Source organism: Lissotriton vulgaris, chromosome 3_1 (assembly GCF_964263255.1).
Source record: "Lissotriton vulgaris chromosome 3_1, aLisVul1.2, whole genome shotgun sequence".
Classification (NCBI taxonomy): Eukaryota; Metazoa; Chordata; class Amphibia; order Caudata; family Salamandridae; genus Lissotriton; species Lissotriton vulgaris.
The window spans coordinates 1,209,312,055-1,209,328,624 of record NC_141689.1 but is presented as its reverse complement, the minus strand read 5'-3'; positions in this window follow the sequence as shown (position 1 = coordinate 1,209,328,624).

The following is a 16,570-nucleotide window of genomic DNA, read 5'->3' as shown; positions in this document are numbered from 1 at the left end:
GCAGGGGTGTAAGTTATAGTTGGCTCAGGTAACTAAAACTGCTGAATTTCAAGGGTTTTGTGTGATTGAAATCTGAGACTAACTATAACGTCCCTGTGACCTTTGGTTTAATTGAATATGTATGTATATGATCATGTGATCAAGGGTCGAGGAAGACCCGAAACGCGTCATGGCTATGGTGCGGGGGCGCTTTTTGCACTAAATAAAATTTGCACCTGAAATTTCTGGGTCCGCTGTCGTCCTTCTGCACGCTGTAAGGCTGACTTCCTGAGTTATATATATATGTGTGTGTGTGTATATATATATAAATATATATATATATTATCTACTGGCGGTCGCCAGTAGATATAGTCTGGACCTAGTTTCCATAGGAAAAGTGTTTTTTTGCTTTCCCAATAACTTTGGCGCCGCTTGACAAATCTTAGCGAAATATTAAGAAATCGTGGGGCGCTCCTGTAAGCTCCTATCCTGAAAGTTTCGGGGTGATTTGGCAAGCGGGGGCTGAGGAAAAAGGGGGGTCCCAAAGCGTGTTTTCTCAATGTTAATTTCCATAGGAAACTTTAGACACGGCTACAGCTCGAACTGCTAAACTGAATTACACCAAATTTGGCAAAAAAAGGAGCCCTTGTTCCAGAAAGAACTTTTTGTTAAATGGTGTAAATCCGTTCAGTAGTTACTGAGAAATTCCAAAAAAAGAGGTTGAAAAATTAATTTCCCATAGGAAACTTTCGACACGGCTACAGTTGGAACTGGGGAACGGAATGACACCAAATTTGGCAAAAAGGTAGTGCTTGCTTCAGAAAGTGCTTTTTTTTTTTAAATGGTGTAAATCCGTTCAGTAGTTGCTGAGAAAAATCAAAAAAATAAAAGTTTCGATATATAGAGGCACGGTGGATCCGCAAACCCTCCCGACCACAAGCTTTATTCTAATTGGCTGTCAACACTCCAAACCAGGAAGTGTTGGCAGCCATCTTGTCAACAAAAGAGAAAAAGAAACACAAAAAAGAAGAATAGGCCTTGTCAGGGGGTCCCACAAGGACACCTAGGGCTCAAAAAAGAATTAAAAAAAAAGAAATCGTCTGAATTCGCGCTGGGTGCACGAATCCGGCAGAGAAAAAAAAAATGAAGTGTGGACTCCCGTGCTTCGTTATTATTTAGCCCCCGGGTGGGCCAAGTGCCAGGTGAAATGTAATTGCGGGGTCCCAAGGGGACCCCTGCAGCCCCGGGGCTTTTCTTAAATATTTGCGGGGGCACACGGCCCCCCGCAGACCCAGGGACCACCACCCCCTGGGGCTTTTATCAAATATTTGTGGGAGGCACATGGCCCCCCGAAGCCCAGGGGACTGCCACCCCCGGGCTTGTTTTCTTTTTAAATACTGTGTGGGGGGGCCTGAGCCCCCCCACACGCCCTGGGAACCGCCATCTCCCCAGGGCACTAAAATGCTAATTTGGGGGTCCATTACAGACCCCGATCCCCGGGGACCACCACCTCTCCGGGGCTGTGCAATGGATGGGAGGCGGGCCACGCGCCCCCCTCCTAGAGCCTGTGATGGCCCTGGGGACCGCCTCCTTCAGTGCCCCGGGGTGCCCACCCCCAGGACACTGCTGATTGCTATGGCAGGTCGGGAGCCTTGCAGCTCCCTCCCTGCCATAGCAAACTGTGGTTTGGATTTTGGAAGAGAGAGCAGTAAACCTGCTCTCTCTTCCAAAATCCAAACCAGATTGCTTTTCCATACGGGGAGCTGCATGTCAGCAGCTCCCCGTGTGGAAAAGCAATGCCGGCTCCCGCAGGAGGCAGGGAGTTGGCTGGGCCCATTGGGCACTCCCCACGGCACCCAATGAGAGTCCAGTCCCCGGGGGATGGGTCCCCGGGGAAAGGAGTGGCCCGGGAGAACGGGCCACAAAATAAAAACACGCAAATGCCGGTCCCAGGGGATGTGGTCCCCAGGGCCATAAATGGCCTGAGGAGCGGGGCCACGCAGCCCCCCCTTGAAATATATTTTAAAGAAAATAAACACTGGCCATGCCTCTGGGGATGGGGTCCCCGGGGCCGAATATTGTCTCAGGAGTGGGGCCACACGGTCCCCTTCCATTTTTGAAAAAAAAATAAAAAAACAGGGGTCAGGCCCTGGGGGATGGAAGGGGGGCCAAACAGCTCCCCTTCTTAAAAAAAAATTACAAAAAAAGACTGGCATTGCCGAGGCCCCGCCCCCTCCCAGCAATACCTTGCAAACATGCCCTGTGGCGCGTTTTAAGTTGGGGAATTAATTTCCCTTCAATACTGGGGGTCCCTGGGTGCCAACTAGCCCACCAGGTACCGCTAGTAAGCACCACAGGCCTGCGTTGCACAGAGGTGGCCCAGGCCATGTCCCTTTTTACACCTCTCTAGAACGCAGCTCTGTGGCGCTTACTGGAGGTACCTCGTGGGCTAGTTGGTGCCCAGGGGACTTTATCCCCCAACTTAAAATGCACCACTGTGCACGTTTGCACAGTGGTGAAGGGAGGGGGCAGGTCCTGAGGTGACATATGTGCAAACACGCCCTGTGGCGCATTTAAAGTTCGAGAATGAATTATTCTTCCATCCTGAGGGTCCCTGGGGGCCAACTAGCCACACCAGGTACCTCCAGTAAGCGCCACAGGGCTGCATTGCAGAGAGGTGGTCCAGGCCCGCCCCTTTTTACACCTCTCTGCAACGCAGCTCTGTGGCGCTTACTGAAGGTACCTGGTAGGCTAGTTGGACTCCAGGGACCCTCAGGATTTAAGGGAACGTAATCCCCCAACTTACAATGCGCCAGGGGGCCCGTTTGCAGAGTGGTGGAGAAAGGGGGCATGGCCTTTGTCTACTTCTCACCAATCCCACTGTGTGGGGCTTACTGGAGGTAAAAGGTAGGTTAGTTGACCCCTAAAGGACCCCCAGCAGTGAAGGGGACTTCAATTCCCATCCAACAGCGCACCAGGGAGCTTGTTTGTAGAGTGGTGGGCAAAGTGGGCGTGGCCTGGTAGGAGTACTTACCAGTGCTGCTGTGTGGGACTGACTGGAGGTAATAGTTTGGGAAGTTGGCCCCCAAGGATTTCCTTGGGGGCCAACTACCCCTCTTGTTACCTCCAGTAAGTCCCACACAGTGAAATTGCTAAGACATCTTCGGAGGCCATCACCCCCTTTCTCTACCACTCTGCAAACATGTCTCGTGGCAGACTACGAGAAGATGGGGGATGAAGTCCAATTTAGTCCTGAGGGAGTTTGGGAGCCAAGAATTTCTCCTGGTACCTCCTGCAAGTCCTACGCTGTGGAATTCCTGAGCGTTGGTTTGACGCCCAGCACCCTTTCTCCACCACTCTGCAAACGCTACTACCAGTTAAAGCATATTTCTGCACCTCTGACTTAGAGGTAGTTTTAATCCTCGTGCCCTATTGTGCACTAGGGCCTTACAGAGGAGGTCATGCTAATCACAGGGGTACCCTAACGCATAGTGTTCCCTAGTGTATGTAGGTGTTTTCACAGTATTCTAAGTGTCTTTTAGCATAGCACTGGCTCTAGGCCTGGTTAGTCAGAGTCAGTTACCACCAGTACCAGTTTGAAAAAGTTGTGGGCACTGGAAGTTTTTGCAACAAGGCCTCTTTCTGCTCCTCTGTTGGTTCTTTCTGCACATGTCTTGCTTCTTCCTGCACTTTTCTTCGTCTTTGTGGACTTTTGTTGCTTTTTTCTGCATTTTGTTAGCGTCTTTCTGTGCATTTTTCTTCTTTCTTCACATGTCCTACCTCTGTAGGCTTAGTTAGAAACCAGCATTTAAAAAACCTTTGACATTCACTTAAAAAAACATAGGTTTCAGGCACATTATAGTTAGAAATTAATATTTAAAAAACCTTTGAAATTCACTGAAAAAAACATAGGTTTCAGACACGTTATAGTTAGAAATTAGCATTTAAAAAACCTTAGAAATTCACTGAGAAAAACATAGGTTTTAAGGAAAGTTATAGTTAGTTGGACATTTCACTCATACAAAACCAGAGAAATGTCCATGTTATAGTTCTTTCAGCTAGCTATAACTCGCACCCCTGCAATGCACTGCTGGTCAGTGACATCACTGATGACATCTCAAATGACATCACTGATGACATCATCCATGTGATAATTTGATGCATCTTCTCACACCCTAATATAACCTTTGATACACCCACTCTAAATTACAGACTGCCATTCTCAAAACAATAGACACTCCAACACCACTAACTACATACCCACTCAATGATTCTTAAGTTAACACTCACATCCACTCACTCACTCATACATATGGTCAATCAGTACAGGACTATCATATGCAATCATACACCTATACAGCCTCGCACACCACCACTTATCCATTGAGGTACTCACACACCTAGTCAGTCATGCAAATAATTAATCACACTGCCATTTACTCATCTATACACACGCCAGCTCACTTACTCATACAAATACTAGCACATTCTTACACTCTTATACAATCACTGATACAAGCACACACACATCCATAAGCTACTCTCGCAATCACTCACTCTCACTTATTGCCATTTATACACTCTAACACACATATATACTGCCTTTCACATATGTAGTTACTTACACATGTACAACTGAGATATACATTCACTCACTAACACACCAATACACACACTCACCCACCCATACAGTCCATCAGATGCATTCTTGAAACCATGCACCCAGTGAATCATCCACTCACACATCTATGCACAGTCACACGCACCCCACTCACACAAACACTCAGGCACCAATACAGATACCCAGACAACCAATCAATAACCCATATAGACACTCATGTAGCTATTCACAAACACATGCAGCTGCTTACACCCCAACAGACAGACAGATAAAGACATTCAGACAGTTTAGTCACTAACCCATGCATTCAGTAAGATAAGTTTAATCATTCACTTATAGTCAGTCACGCACCTACTAAATCATCCATTCAGATGCTTATACACCCACTCATTCTTCAATACGCCTTTCCCTATATATATTAAACATATTTAAACTTTACAGCACACAGTCACTGGATGATGTCATTTGAGATATCATCTGTGATGTCATGAGTAATATCACTGACCATGTCATGAGTGAGGTAATATGTGACGTCATCAGCAGTGCATTACGGGGGCGGGAGTTATAGTTAGCTGAATTAACTATAATGGGGGAATTTCTCTGGTTTTGTACGAGTGAAATGTCCAACTAACTATAACTTTCCCTAAAACCTATGGTTTTTTCAGTGAATATAGTCAAGGAAAGCTTTATTCGACTTTTGTATTTAACAATCATAAAAGCACATAAAACATACAGATAAAATTGGATTTAGAACTACACATGTTAATAAAATAATCAAATCACAATGTTTACAGAATAAATGAAGATTAAATCGACTCTGCTAAAAACCACCTACAAAAACAGGGGGAAAACAGAGCAGTTACAATTCATCAATTAACATACTCTTCCTCAGTTGAAGCACCTTCTTGAGGAACATTAATCACCTCCATGCTACATGTTCATGCTCCAGTAACTGCAATCGAATTAAATCTGGGCTGCATTGCCTCAACCCCGGTTTTAAAAATGGTATTATCCACACTTTCCTCAACTCTACATAAAATTCACAGAAAAGACTAAGTGGGTGGTGGATTGCTCAGATTGTTTATCACAAGGGCAGGGTATCAACATACGTGACCAATCGTTCATTTTTGTGAATGTCACTAATCTGTGGGTATTGCCCAATCTAAACCTTGTTAAAAGCAACCTATCGAACCCGCGTGGTACAAATGTTAAATACGGCTCCATTCCCAAGGTAGTGAGCGTTAATTGATGTTGCATGACGCTAGGCTTTAAGATTTCCTCTGACATTCTTATAGAGCCCAAGAATACGAGTGCCTCTTTCTTTAAGGCCTTTCTGGTAGTCGCCAGCATGGCACTCAGGTTAGTGAAATATTCTGGTTGACCCAGATCATTCATGAAGTCCCGTACAAACCTAACCCAAGAAATCTTAAGGGCCCCCTCTAGTCTGAGAGCATCTTTCAAAATCTCCCTATTTAGTTTGGTATGGTCCTTACTCCAAAGCCTATACCATAAAGCTATTGGTTCCAACTTGATGAGGTCAGAAATAAAGGGGAAACCCAGCTCCTCATGACAGACATAAGAGAAGGTGCTAGGTAGAACGGATAGAATGTTCCTCAGAAAGGAGTTTTTCATAGTTTGGAGTGCAGAGGAATTGACAAAACCCCACACCCCCGCCCATTACATTGCGGTGGAAATGCACTTGGCCTTATATATTTGCAGGAGGTGGCCCAGAGGCTTCTTTTCCAACTTCTTGGCAAAAGATGCAAGTGCACTACTTGTCCTGGAAAACGACAATTTTTTGTTAGTTATTGTTTAGGCTCATTAATCATTTTGGCTGAATAAGATGCCAAGATAGGAAAAACTCTTAGTTGAGGATATTTCCGGTCATCCTCAAACATATCTCCCAAACTCTTGGTCCCATGGCCACATCTCATGATATACGTCTCAGAGATGTTTATACTTAGGCCAAGATCCTTCATATAATTATTAAAACGGTCTAGGACCCACTGCAAGCCTATTTGTGTGCGCGCCATCAGTACGGCGTCATCCTCGTAAAGCAAAGCCGGAATTGGCCACCCATTAACTTTGGGATAGTCTTGGCCCTTCTTTAGAAGGGCTTCTCCCACTCCATAGATTAAAAAGGAAGGGGGTCAGCACACAGCCTTGCCTGACATCTCTCCTGATAGGGAAGGCTTTAGAGCGTTCACCACCCATCGCTATATCCGAGGAATCTTGGATCAAGCACTTTTCCAAGGTCTATAGTGACCAAGGAAAGCTGGTCTCACACTCACTTAGTACCAATTTAGTGCATACATACATATATGTATATATATATATATATATATCCAAGCTCACTGCTCAAAAGTTTGGGGCACTCTTGCAGCGGGTGCTAGTCCAAGCGCGTCGGAGCTTCGCGCTGAAAATGTGAAAGCTCTCTCCCTCCCGGTCCCGGGTGGAAATAAAGACAGCACACACGGGGATTCTCGTTGATAGCAACTTTACTTGCACAGACGCGTTTCGGAAGCAACGCTTCCTTCCTCAATGTTTGTTTCACCAAAACGCGCGATTAGGCGCCATTTTATTTCAAAAACACAAACAACTCACATTGGTAAGCGTAGAGAGGGGACTGACGCGTGAGCGCCATCTTGCTAGTGCATGTAATTCTACAGTAGCATGACTGAGATTAAACAACACATTCTTTTAGTGATTGTTGATATCCATAAACATTTGTTTAAAAACCTCACATATTTACAACGAGGAATTTACGTAATGTTGCCGTGGATCGGCAGGTAACCCTCTCCCAAATACGATGGGCAATGGACTGTGATCTCGCCGTGGATCGGCTTGTGGCAACACGAAGGTTGCCATTTGAATTTCCATTGGCCTCGTATACAGGTTTATACCAATTATTGTTGCTTGATTAATTCCAAAATATTAAAAAAGTTGCAAAATATTGAACAATAATCCAGAAATTACCAAAAATACCAAAGAATTATCAAGTACGTGATGCAAGAACAGAGAGAGAACAGTGGTCGAACTATATCGTCTCATGGTATCGTTACATTGACGATTTGTGCATAGTCTGGAATGGTTCGGTAGAGACAGCCTGGCAATATGTCAAGGTGTTGAATGATAATAATTGCAACCTTATTTTCACTGGTCATGCGAGTATGTGTGAGGCGGTATACCTAGATCTAAAGATTGAAGTGATTGAGAACAACATCCAAACTTCCCTTTACAGGAAGCCAACAGCGGGAAATAGCACGTTACATGCGTCAAGCAATCATCCTCAGAAACTCATCAAAAGTATACCGTATGGTGAGCTTCTACGGTTGAAACGTAACTGTTCCACCAATGATGATTTTGAGTTGGCAGCACAGGAGAGTATTGACAGATTTGAGGCCAGGGGGTACAACAAGCAAATGTTATGCAATACCTTAGACAGAGTAAGGAAACAACCCAGACAGACTCTGTTTGTCAAGAAATACAAACCCACTACCGAAATAGAAAAATTCAGGATGATTACATCATACTCTAAAAATTGTCAACAACTGAGGAACATCCTGAAAAGGCATTGGCACATACTGCAAAAAGACAGTATCATTGGGAATGATATACCTACAAATCCCTTAATAACTTTCAGAAGAGCGCGTTCACTTAGGGACACTTTGGTACATAGTCACCTGTCACCAATCCCCACACGCACAGGGAAACTAAAAGATGCTAAAGGCTTCTTCCCATGTGGACGATGCAAGGCCTGTGCCAACAGTAAAAGGGTTTACTCTTATGAAATTGTAGGTTGTAGAAACAAAAAGAAAATCAATCAATTCCTTACCTGCACTTCCCCATTCGCAGTCTATTGCCTCCTCTGCCCTTGTGGGCTTAGGTATATAGGCAGCACTATAAACCCTGTGAAACTGCGTATTTTAGAACACATGCGGGCCATAGTAAACAGAGATTTTACATATCCCGTCGCAAGACATTTTTCTATCAAACATAAGAGCGATAGGAATCTGTTACAGTATTTTTGCCTGGACGCGATTTCTGACAACATAAGGGGAGGGGACAAACTACAAAAACTTCGTAGGTTAGAATCCCGTTACATTATAGACTGCCAAACTAAGGCACCCTTGGGATTGAATTGTGGGGAGGAACTGACTGTGCATTTAGGGAGCTAGATGCCAGCAATGCAGTATCTCAAGTGTGGACATGAAAGTAATTGCAGCTAAATGATTATGGTTTCTGTAATGTGTGTCTTTCTGTGACCAATGGTTATTAGATGCTTTAGAATGAACTGAGAGTTTTTTACTAATATTGCATCACGTACTTGATAATTCTTTGGTATTTTTGGTAATTTCTGGATTATTGTTCAATATGTTGCAACTTTTTTAATATTTTGGAATTAATCAAGCAACAATAATTGGTATAAACCTGTATACGAGGCCAATGGAAATTCAAATGGCAACCTTCGTGTTGCCACAAGCCGATCCACGGCGAGATCACAGTCCATTGCCCATCGTATTTGGGAGAAGGTTACCTGCCGATCCACGGCAACATTACGTAAATTCCTCGTTGTAAATATGTGAGGTTTTTAAACAAATGTTTATGGATATCAACAATCACTAAAAGAATGTGTTGTTTAATCTCAGTCATGCTACTGTAGAATTACATGCACTAGCAAGATGGCGCTCACGCGTCAGTCCCCTCTCTACGCTTACCAATGTGAGTTGTTTGTGTTTTTGAAATAAAATGGCGCCTAATCGCGCGTTTTGGTGTAACAAACATTGAGGAAGGAAGCGTTGCTTCCGAAACGCGTCTGTGCAAGTAAAGTTGCTATCAACGAGAATCCCCGTGTGTGCTGTCTTTATTTCCACCCGGGACCGGGAGGGAGAGAGCTTTTTTATATATATATATATATATATATATATATATATATATATATATATATATATATATATATATACATACATATGTATACATATATATGTATATATATATATATATATATATATATACATATATATATATATTCACAGAAAAAACCATAGGTTATAGACCATATATAGTTAGGAATTTGCATTTACAAAACCTTGAAAATTCACTGAAAAAACCATAGGTTATAGACCATATATAGTTAGGGATTAGCATTTAAAAAACCTTATTTTATTTGCACAAAACCATTGAAATTCCATATATAGTTAGTTGCACTAACTATATATCGCGGACCCGCAATCCACTGCTAATGATGTCACATATTACATCATTCATGACATGGTCAGTGACATCACTGATGACATCACTGATGACATCTCAAATGACATCACTGATGACATCACTGATGACATCTCAAATGACATCACTGATGACATCACTGATGACAACACCCAGTGACTGTATGTTTCTGTAAAGTTAAAATATGTCTTACATATTGAAGAATGAGTGGATGTATAAGTGTCTGGATGAAGGACTTAGTAGGTGCATGACTGACTGTATGAGAGAATGATTAAATGTGTCTCACTGAGTGCATGGGTTAGTGATTAAAGTGTCTTAATTTGGCAATCATTATTTATGTTCTTCTGTAAACTGCTGCATGTTTAAATCAGTAGCTATATCAGTAACTATATGGGTTATTGAATGGTTGCCCAAGTATTTGTATGGGAGACTGAGTATGTGTGTGGGTGGCTGGGAGGTGTATAACTCTGTGCATAGATGTGTGAGCAGTTGATTCCCTAGGTGTATGGGTTCAAAAGTGCATGTAGAAACAGCTGTATGGACAGTTGACTGTGTGCATGAGTATATTGGTGAGTGAATGGATATCTCAGTTCTACATGTCAAAGTAAGTACATATGTAAAACACACTCCATGTGAGAGTTGACATATATAAATAACTGAACATAAGAGCCAGTGAATGTGAGAGTGGCTGTATGAATCATTGTGAACTTGTATCAAGGATTGTATAAAAGAGTAAATATGTGTTAGTATATGTTTGAATAAGTAAGGTGTATATAACTGTATAGTTGAGGAAATGGAGGTGTGATTGATTCTTTGCATGACTGACTAGGTGTGTGAGTAACTCCATGGATGTGTGACAGTCTGTGAGTGCCTGTTTACACTGAGTGTATCTAAGGTTATATTAGAGTCTGAAGATGTATTATCACATAAATGATATCATCAGTGATGTAATCAGTAATGTCAAATGAGATGTCAGTGATGTCATCAGTGATGTCATTTGAGATGTCATCAGTGATGTCATCAGTGATGTCATTTGAGATGTCATCAGTGATGTCATCAGTGATGTCACTGACCATGTCATGAATGATGTAATATGTGACATCATTAGCAGTGGATTGCGGGTCCGCGATATATAGTTAGTGCAACTAACTATATATGGAATTTCAATGGTTTTGTGCAAATAAAATAAGGTTTTTTAAATGCTAATCCCTAACTATATATGGTCTATAACCTATGGTTTTTTCAGTGAATTTTCAAGGTTTTGTAAATGCAAATTCCTAACTATATATGGTCTATAACCTATGGTTTTTTCTGTGAATTTCATTGGTTTTTTAAAAGCTAATATCTATAGCTGTAAAATATATTCTTTATTAAGTGACGTATCACGTAGCCCGTGAGACGCCTCATGATGCATCGCATAACCGTGACATATCGTCTCTGCAGCGCAAACCAAACCCAAAACACGCTTAAAGATATATATATATTTTTTTAACCTTAATTAGACAAAATCCACACGTGCACATATCACAAACGTTCAAAAAACACAATATGTCGGACTCCCGTTACGCTGCCGGTTAGCTGCCCGGTTAACGTACCAGGAAGCACCTTTACCGCGAAAAATCGCAATTTTTTTTTTCACCCCCCAGGGAACTTTAATAGCCCCCTCATCAATCCTAGGGGTTCAGGAGGGGTCTGCCTTACCCCTTTCATTCATTTACACCTTTTTTTTTCCACTTCTTGTCTCTCGATCCCACAGAGAGACAAGATGGCGGCCGCTCCAGACTGTTTACAATGATAACAGCCAATCAGCTTCTCCTCAGACTCTTGTTACACTGCCGGTTAGCTTCCCGGTTAGCTGCCCGGTTAGTTGCCCGGTTCGCGTACCAAGACGCGTCTCTACGGCGAAAAAAATCTGATTTTTTTTTTTTTTGGCCCCGCGTGGCTTTATAATATCCTCCTCATCAATCCTAGGGGGTCAGAAGGGGTCTACCTTGCCCTCTTTCCTTCATTTCCCCCTTTGTTTTGGCCTCCTCTTGTCTCTCGATCCTACCGAGAGACAAGATGGCGGCCGCACCGGACTGTTTACAATGTTGACAGCCAATCAGCTACTCCTCAGACTCCCGTTACACTGCCGGTTAGCTTCCCGGTTAGCTGCCCGGTTCGCGTACCAAGACGCGTCTCTATGGCGAAAAAATCGGATTTTTTTTTTTTTTGGGCCCGGCGTGGCTCTATAATATCCCCCTCATCAATCCTAGGGGGTCAGAAGGGGTCTACCTTGCCCCCTTTCCTTCATTTCCCCCTTTGTTTTGGCCTCCTCTTGTCTCTCGATCCTACCGAGAGACAAGATGGCGGCCGCTCCGGACTGTTTACAATGTTGACAGCCAATCAGCTACTCCTCAGACTCCCGTTACACTGCCGGTTAGCTTCCCGGTTAGCTGCCCGGTTAGCTGCCCGGTTCGCGTACCAAGACGCGTCTCTATGGCGAAAAAATCGGATTTTTTTTTTTTGGGCCCGGCGTGGCTCTATAATATCCCCCTCATCAATCCTAGGGGGTCAGAAGGGGTCTACCTTGCCCCCTTTCCTTCATTTCCCCCTTTGTTTTGGCCTCCTCTTGTCTCTCGATCCTACCGAGAGACAAGATGGCGGCCGCTCCGGACTGTTTAGAATGTTGACAGACACCGGAGAGCCAATCAGCTTCGCTTCCCAAAGTTCTGATACGCGAAAAGTTCGCGAACCGGAGCGCTGCCCGGAGCGCTGTTACAGATATATATCTTGTTTTAAACGTTAATTTCTCAAAATTCACTGAAGCACATATATTGAGACAGGCAAAGGCACATCGGGCTAACAGTCCCTACAATTTTGCCAAGTTTCGTGGAAATCCATTCAGCCGTTCGGGCTAAAAGTGAGGCCAACCGCCCTATGGAAATTAACATGGGAAAAACGCGTTTTGGGACCCCCCTTTTTTCTCGGCCCCCCCTTGATGAAACCCTCCCAAATTTTCAGGGGCTGCTCAGAAACAAAATGTGCCATTTTCCTGAAAATTTCAGCCGATTCCGTCCACAAACGCCAAAGTTATTAGGCATAGAATTTTCAAAAGTTCCATAGAGAAAAAATCCTAACTATATATACCTACTGGCTATCGCCAGTAGGTAATATATATATATATATATATATATATATATATATATATATATATATATATATATATGCTGCAGACTTCATCGCAAACTTCCTCTTGCTAGGAACAAACAAAACAGACCCAGTTGTCAGTGCAAAATGGTTTGTTTATTTCCCCATACCCCGCACTGCCGCCATGACGCATTTCAACCTTCAAGAGGCCTTGATCACATGACGCGAAATGAAGAGTGTTGCCATTTTTAAAGTGAAAGTGCTGTAGCACGTGATCTAAAGCTAAACACTTCGTCATAGACATAAAAACAATTCTTTCATATATTTGTTCTACACAGAAAGAGAGACATTTCTTCAATAAAACATAGCACCATAATTGCTACAGTGTCCATTGGTTCCATGGACCATATAGAACAGTTTTATGAAACAAGATATTCACAATATAAAACATTAAAAAAAAACTCACAATTGGTGGTTAATATTCTAAAATACATGTACAAAGGCAATTTTTACCCATGTGGGTAATTACCCAAAAATTCATTGTTTATAATAATAGTTTACACATAGAAACGTAAATAATCATTTTGTAATCAAAATAATTATTTAAAAACAACTGATTAAAAAATACCAATAAAAACCATGAAATGAAACATATGCTCTATTCATGTCGGTATTTTCAGTCAAGGTTGCGTTTCTTAAGCAAAAGTGCTGGAGCATGTTGATCCTGCCCAAGTGGGCTAAAAAATGTCAAAATCAAGTATGAGAGAACAAAGTGTGTGTGCATAAAAGTGCTAACCAATTTTTGTGCAAAAATATGTGTTTGTATAAAAATCTTTAAAAAAGAGTTACAGAGGCAGAAATGATATCTTACATCTAAAAACATTAGAATCTGTAATTTGAAATGCAAGTAAAACTGGATGGGGGAAAATTGCTAGAGACATGTATGGAAATGTTCACTAAAATGTAATCCATTAGGCGACTTGATATCTAATTCGAAAATTAATCCGGTTTCCAATCTGCAAAGAATTCCTTCACGGTTGCCACCACGTCTCAGTGGCAACACAGAATCCACTACAAAATATCTAAGGAATTCAGGAGAATTCCAATTAAACTCCTTAACCCCTTCGATGCTGATGACGAGCTCAGCTCGTCATCAGCCACGGGTGGCGTGTGCTGATGAAGAGCTGAGCTCGTCATGTAACGCGGTATTTTTAAAAATGCCGCACAGCGCAAAAATCACCGCAGCAGCGATGCGGTTAAAATGACGGGCCACAGGATAGCTGTTGTTGATGGCCCGAAAGTGCTGGAGTATCCTTTTGTGCACCTGCAACTTGGTACTGCTAACACATTGCAGGCCACAGGGACACTCCAGCACATAAACAGCATACTTGGTTATGCAAGGTTTCGCAAGTCAGACTCTCGGTGCCGTGTGGAATGGAGTCAAGTAGGACGCCTTGCTGATACCAAATTTGCAAGCTTTGTAACTGGTACACTGGATGAAACCCTTTCTAGAACTCAATCATGTCTTAGTCATCAATATTTCAGGGCTGCTTTTAACAAGCTTGTTACTCATATAACGTGCTTTCCTGAATGCAATATTGTGGTTAGATGGTACTGACTCCTCGATAATTGGATCATTGCGTATGAAATTCCAATTGTACTTAATGATCTTACGAAGCTGCGATGTTGCCGGTTGTATGACATCAACTGGATTTTGATAGAGCTTCACTCTTGGGGATGTTGTTAGCTTTCCTAATAGCCCTGTCAATATCACTGACAGAGTACCCCCTGGCTAAAAATCTTTTTCCGCTCAGTTTTTGTGTCAATATACAGTCAGTTTCCTTACTGCAAATATGTTTGATGCGCAGCATCTCTCCGAAAGGAATGCTGCGGATCAAATGCTGCGGATGATGACTTGTGGCATGGAGCACTGTTTCCAGCCGATGAAATCTTAAATCAAGCACTTTTCCAAGGTCTATAGCGACCAAGGAAAGCTTGTCTCACACTCGCTCGGTACCCCTTTAGTGTATATACATACATTAAGGAAATTTTTCACTATTAAAGACAGTTTGCAACACAATAACAATGCAAGTGATGCCTCAAAAAAAGATGGCATAACAAAGATTTTGCAAGCATCTGATGTGGGTATGCTTGCCACTATGCATGAATTGAGGATGAATGATACCATCATTCTAGATGATAATATGGCGGCAGGATCGACAGAAGAAAGAGTCAACACATTAAGTCTTCTTGAACCAAGCGCGGGCATGAGTCCTTTCAAAAACAAATCAACATTTTGCCCTATGATGCCAAAGGACGCGATCGATATTTTCCATGAAAGAACAACTGAAGATCTCAAGGTTCTATATCGCAAGGTGAACAACATGCAAAAAAAAGAGCAAAATAAAATTTCATGAAAAGGAGTATGGGAATTTGATCGCCAAACTTAAAAACAACCATATGGCCGGGATGCCCGCCACCCCCTCCCAACACAATCCCCAAGGATGGGAGAAGTCGGACACAGGTTTGAACTTTTGGAAGGCGGGAGGGAGTCACCCTCCCGGCCGTATTTATTAAAATATGAAACAAAATTTAAAACATTAAATAAAAGTTTCATAATTATGTACAATTTTACATTTATTACATTTCGATGAAGACATGTTCTTTGGCTAACCTTAACAGATCTCTAATACAAAGGTTTCCTAGCTGAGTCTAACATCCTGCAAATGCATCCATTCTAAATTAAAATTGTACATCCTAGCATTACGGGCCAACGGCAAGGTCTTAACCGGTGTCAGATCCCTACTACCAAAACTCTCGCCCTCACGGTGTGAGTGGCGCATGCGCAGAGGACTCTACCCTCGTTGCCAACTGTAACTTCCCTTGTCGTGGTGGGGGCCCCATTTCCACTCGACGCCATCTTAAAGGTCGTCCGAGTTCCCGTGTGAGGTATCTGTAGGAAGGACAGCGTGGACTCCCCCCCATCCCCACACTCTCTATCCGCCGTCGCGGATATCCGGCCCCCGGGAAATTAGTAGGAGGGGCATCTAGCCGCCTCCCCCCCTGGGAGGGGCCTTGGCCGTCTCCCCCTAGGCGACCCATCCTTAGTGGGTGCCGCCTCCCCGTGGGAGGGGCCAATGGCCGCCTCCCCCGGGCGCTCCCATCCATTCTGGGTGGTGCCCCCCTCTAGGGACCTTGAAATTACTGCTCACCGATCATGACCTTACCGCCCGACCAAAATAAATACGACAGTTGTTTACCTACTAAGGAAGAAAATTCTGACATTGTCTCGATGTGTCATCGACTGCTCACTCCTACCAAGAAAAACATTATCCTACAGGCAGAAGTCACATCCTTATCTTAAACATTCCTTTACTTTTCTACAAAGGAAAAAAGGCCTATCTCAGCAAAACTTTATTTTTAAAACAAACATTGCCATAAGGGGCTGGTGGGTGGGTCAAAATTGCTGCTTGTTCCGTTGAGGGCTCACGAGCAACGAGTGGGTGCAGCCTTCAGAGCACAGGAACAAGAGGACGCTTCTTCGGATTCCTGCTCTATTTATTCTTCTGCGGGAGGGCGTGTACCCTCCTCCGGTACGCCTACTGGGCG